The 5,874-nt window shown below is 32.6% G+C and overlaps 1 pseudogene; it reads left to right on the forward strand.

Moving 5' to 3' along the window:
* Positions 1–1,311: 1,311 nt before the first annotated feature.
* LOC143387315 (lymphokine-activated killer T-cell-originated protein kinase pseudogene) lies at positions 1,312–2,283 on the forward strand (annotated as a pseudogene).
* The last annotated feature ends 3,591 nt before the right edge of the window (positions 2,284–5,874 follow it).

Here is a 5,874-nt window from a genome sequence, read left to right on the forward strand (position 1 = left end):
AGAAATACAAATGGCCAACAAAGATATTCAAAAATGTTCAACATCATTAGCAATTAGGGAAATCCAAACCAAAACTATACTGAGATTTCATCTCACACCAGTCAGAATGGCAGTCATCAACAATACAAACAATAAAAATGCTGGAGAGGATGTGGAGAAAAAGGAACACTTTTACACTCTTGGTGGCATGTTAGATTGTACAACCAATATGAAAATCAGTATGGAGTTTCCTTAAAAAGTTAGGCATGGAACCACCGTATCACCCAGCTGTACCACTCCTCAGTATTTATCCTGAAGAACTGACGTCATCATGCTACAGTGATGTATGCATAACCAAGTTAATAGCAGCACAATTCACAATAGTCAATATAAATTACTAATATCAGAATTAAAGGGAAATAAAACTATATAGGTCCTACAGACATAAAAGAGAATAGAGAGATATTTTAAACAATTTTATACAGATAAATTTGACAAACTATGCAAAATAATTTTTAATAAAACCCAAGTTATCTAGTTGATCAAAGGAAAATCATAAAATCGGAATCACTGTTGAACATATTAAATCTATAATTTATCCCCAAAGAAAATTTCAAGTCTGATGTCTTTCAGAAAGGTAATTTCATCAAAATATTTAAGAAATAAATAATTATCAGTCCTACCCAATTTCTTTTAAGGAATAAAGAGAACAATTTTTTTCCTAGCTCATTTTGAAGCTATCATAACCCTGACACAAAAATATGACAAAGACATTCCAAGAAGAGAAAATTATAAGACTTATGAACATATGTACAAAAATTAAAACAAAGTATTAGATAGTTAAATCCACAGAATACATACAAAGAATAATATATTATGACCAAATTTGGCTTTTTTTCAGAAGTAAAAATTGGTTTAAACTTTGAAAGTTAATCAGTATTATTCATCTTATCAACATAATAAAGGTGAAAACCATAGGACCATCTCAACAAATACAAAAAGACCTCCAATTAAGTTAGCCACTAGTTCATAAGAAAACTCAGCAAATTGGGGATAGGAGAAAACTTTTTTATTTTTATTTTTTTTTATTTTTTAGTAGATGGACACAATTTCCTTTATTTGATTTATTTATTTTTATGTGGTGCTGAGGATGGAACCCAGTGCTTCATGCATGCGAGGCTTTTCTTTTGTAGCTTCACCACTGAGTTAAGACTCCATCCCCAGAAGAGGACTTCTTTAAGATGATAAAGGTTATATATAAAAATTCTAGGGCCGAAGGTGAGCAATGCTGGTGCGGATTGGAGAGCTACCTGACCTAGAGTGGTTGTTTCAATGAAAGGAACTGATAATTTCAAGACACCAAGCAAATTATCTGAAAAAAGGAAATCTGTGTTATGTTCAACTCCATATATAACTATCCTTGCCTCTCCATTTATGCAGAAGCTTGACTTTGGGACTGGGGTAAATGTTTACCTAATGAAAAGATTTCCAAGAGGTTTGTCTCATTCTCTTTGGGCTGTGAAAAAGATTAATCCCATCTGCAGTGATGATTATCGGAGTATATACCAAAAGAGACTGATTGATGAAGCTAAGATTTTGAAAAGCCTTCATCATCCAAACATTGTAGGTTATCATGCTTTTACTGAAGCCAGTGATGGCAGTCTGTGCCTTGCTATGGAGTATGGAGGTGAAAAGTCTCTAAATGATTTAACAGAGGAACAAAATAAAGACAGCCAAGATGCCTTTCCAGCAGCTGTAATTTTGAAGGTTGCTTTGAACATGGCAAGAGGGCTAAAGAATTTGCACCAAGAAAAGAAACTGCTTCATGGAGATATAAAGTCCTCAAATGTTGTAATTAAAGGTGATTTTTAAACAATTAAAATCTGTGATGTAGGAGTCTCTCTACCATTGGATGAAAATATGACTGTGACTGATCCTGAGGCCTGTTACATTGGTACTGAGCCATGAAAGCCCAAGGAAGCTTTGGAGGAAAATGGTATTATTACTGATAAGGCAGACATATTTGCATATGGCCTTACTCTGTGGGAAATGATGACTTTATCTATTCCACACTTTAATTTTTATGATGATGATGATGATGAAGATTAAGCTTTTGATGAAGGTGACTTCAATGATGAGGCATATTATACAGCTTTGGGAACCAGGCTACCTATTAATATGGAAGAACTGGATGAATCCTTCCAGAAAGTAATTGAACTATTCTCTGTATGCACTAATGAAGATCCTAAAGATCGTTCCTCTGCTGCACACATTGTTGAAGCTTTAGAACTAGATGGCCAGTGACCATGTTCATGACCACCTCACCATGTGTGGTTTGTGTCTATAACTGTTCTGTTTATTTGGATACATTTATATAGTCACTATGATGATCTACACAGTTACTAGTCTCTGAAAGAGGCCTATTGTAGGACCATAGTACTGTTAACATTTGAATTACTTCTTAAGGCTATTTTTTTGCATGATAAGCACTCAGTATTATACTGGATTTTCTGTGAAGTTTAAAAAACTAGCTCTGCAGTTCCTTAAATGTTGCTTATATAGAGCTAAAACACTAGCAATAAATGTTGTAAACTGTCTAATATTAATTTGAATTGGATGACCATAACTTTTACTAATGATCATTGTTAAATATTTTCTTTTTATGAATCTATTAAAATTAGCACTTTATACAGTGCAAAAGCCTGCATTTGCTTCTAGTTTTTTGGCTGATGTACTTATTAAGTGGTCACTAGAACTTGAAGAAAAAAAATGACTCAATAGAAAACTCCTTGGGTAGTTTGATTCTTTGGCTTGTCTTGCTGTCTTGGATCTCCCCAGTCTTAGTTGTTTACTTTAATTTACTTAATGTATTTTCTGTACTGATCCCTTTTTTAGTTTTTATTTATTAATCAAGATTGTATAAAAATAATAGAACTCAAGTAGGGCAATACAAAATAAAGGATAGTTTTCATACTGAAAAAAAAATAAAAATAAAAATTCTACTGTTACATATCTAATGATTAAATGTCAAGTGCTTTCTCTGAGTTCAGAAATAATTCAAGTATATTTAATTACACTATTAATCATTGCCTCTGTAGGTTCTTGTGAGTGTAAGAAGGCAATAACAACAACAAAAATTGTAAGGTATAAGTAATGGAAAGAAGGATCTAAAGCTGTCATTCTGGATGACATGCTCTAAACATAAAAAAACTCAAAATAATATATACACAATTAGCATTAGTAAATTCACTTAGATCACTGAATATAAAACCTAAGGTATATATGTATTTGCAAAAAGAATTAATAAATAAAATAATATTTAAGCAATTAATTTCATTGGAAAACATCATGTTTCTAGAAAAAATCTGAGGAAAGACATGCAAGATCACAAAACTGAAAACTACAGAATATTTCAGGGAAAATTAAAGATCTAAATAGAAGACTAGATATAGCATGCTCATGGATTTGCAGATTCAATATTGTAAAAATGCCAATTCTCTCTAAATTAACTTATTAATTCCATGCAATCTCAGCCAAGATCTCATTGTGTTTTTCTGTGGAAATTTATTAGGGGCATCTAAAATTTATAAGGGGATGCAAATGGCCTATAATAGTCAAGAAATCAAGAAAAAGACATTGTTGGAGAATTTACTACCATCATATAATAACATTTAACATAAAGTGATATTGGCCAAATTATATTGTGTGGATGAACTAATACGTAACAACAAATTCCACCATTATGTACAATTATAATGCACCAATAAAAAATGTGCTGGGAGAGCTAGATGTAGTGTCACATGCCTGTAATCCCAGGGTCTTGGGAAGCTGAGACAGGAGAATCGTGAGTTCAAATCCAGGCTCAGCAAATAGTGAGGTGATTATCAACTCAGTAAGACCCTGTCTCTAAATAAAATAGGGCTGGAGATGTGGCTCAGTGGTTGATTGCTCCTGAGTTCAATCTCTGATACCAAAAAAAAAATGTGGAGGAAAAAAATTTTAATTTGATTTTTAAAAATTCTTACTATAAAGCTACACTATTTAAGACAGAGGGGTATTTATGTGATAATATATAAATAGACCAGTAGAAGAGAAGGGCCTAGAAATAGGCCACACATATATAGTAACCTGATGCATAACAAAGATGCCATTGCAATTTTGTGGTGATAAGATTTCTTTTTTTTCTCAATAAATTGTGCTGAGGAGCAATTGGAAATTCATATGACAGAAACAGACTTTAACTCTACTGTCTTGATCCATCTTTTACTGCTATAACAGAATGCCAAATATTGGGTAATTAATAAAGAAAATAAATTTATTTCATTCACAGTTCTGGAGGCTTGGAAGTCCAAAATCAAGGGGATGCATCTGGTAAGGCTCTTCTTGATGCATTATAACAGCGCAGAAAGACCCACATAGTGGGAGAGTGTGCACAGGAGAGAGAGAGAGAGAGAGAGAGAGAGAGAGAGAGAGAGAGAGAGAGAGAGAGAGAGAGAGAAACTTGCTTTTACTAGAAACCCTCTCGCAAATGATGGCATTATTCCATTCATGGGAGCAAAGCCTATTTCACACCATTTACAAAAGTTAATTCCAATAGGATTGTAGGCCTAAATGTGAAAAAAATAACAGTAATATTCTACAAGAGGGGTTGTAGATAGTAAACATTTTCAGCTTTGTGGGCCCTAGGGTCTCCAACTGCAACTACTTGGCTCTGATTTTAGTAAAAAGACCCCTAAGAATATGAATCATAAAAGAAAATATTAATAACGTTCTGAAGTTTTGTTTATCAAAAGACATTATTAAGAGAATGGAACAGCAAGACAAAATCTAGTAAAAGATTTGCTATATGTATCAGTAGGGATATGTACACATATCATATATGTTGCATATCTGTGATACCTAAAGAATGCTTAAAAATCAATAAGGAAAAGGCAAGTAAATCAACAAACAAAATGAGCAAAAAATTTGAGTTGGCATTTTACAAAAGAGAATATCAATATCGACATATGTCATGAAAAGATGTTCCACGTGATTATTTATCAGTAAACTACAAATAAGAATAAACCATAAAGAGGTATCAATATAAGCCCAACATAATGGCTAGCTAAAATGAAAAACACTAACAATATGAAGTGTGGAAAGGCCATGGAGCAGCTAGAATAGGAAGTTTTATATAATACAAATGAGAGTGTAAATTTGTACAACCAGTTTGAACTGCTGAGGTCTACTAAAACTTCCACTATGATCTAGAAATTCTAATACTAGGTATATAAGAGAGGGGTATAGATATGTAAAGCAAAAGGAATGTGTAGGACCATTCACAGCAGTTTTCTTTATGATAGCCATAAACTGGAAATAACTCAGATGTCTATCAACAGCAGAATTGATAAACTGCGGTACACTTATACAATGAAATACCATACAGCAATAAGAATTTTTTAACACTGATGAGTATACAAGACATGATACCAGAGAAAAGACAAGACATGAAATTGGAAAAAGCAGTATGGGTTCATCTCCACAAAATTCATGGTCAGAAATAATAATCTATGGTGATTAAAGTAAAAATAGTGATTACTTATGGTGTAGGCACAATGAAGCATTCTGGGTAGCAGAAATATTTTGTATCTTCGTGGTTACATGAGTAATACATATGTAAAACTTATTATAATTTGATAATTTATCATTTGTGCATGTTTTGTCTATCTTAATTTGCAACCAAAATTTTAAAAGTCAAAAACTTTACACAAACATATTTTCATTGAAAGATTCAAATAATACCAAAATACTGACAGTAAGACATTAATCTTGCCATTATTTCCTACTCTTTCTCACTGTTCTCCCTAGAGACTACAATTGTGAGCATAAGTCCTAATTATCTATGTGAATGTAATA

Source organism: Callospermophilus lateralis, unplaced genomic scaffold, assembly GCF_048772815.1.
Source record: "Callospermophilus lateralis isolate mCalLat2 unplaced genomic scaffold, mCalLat2.hap1 Scaffold_127, whole genome shotgun sequence".
Lineage (NCBI taxonomy): Eukaryota > Metazoa > Chordata > Mammalia > Rodentia > Sciuridae > Callospermophilus > Callospermophilus lateralis.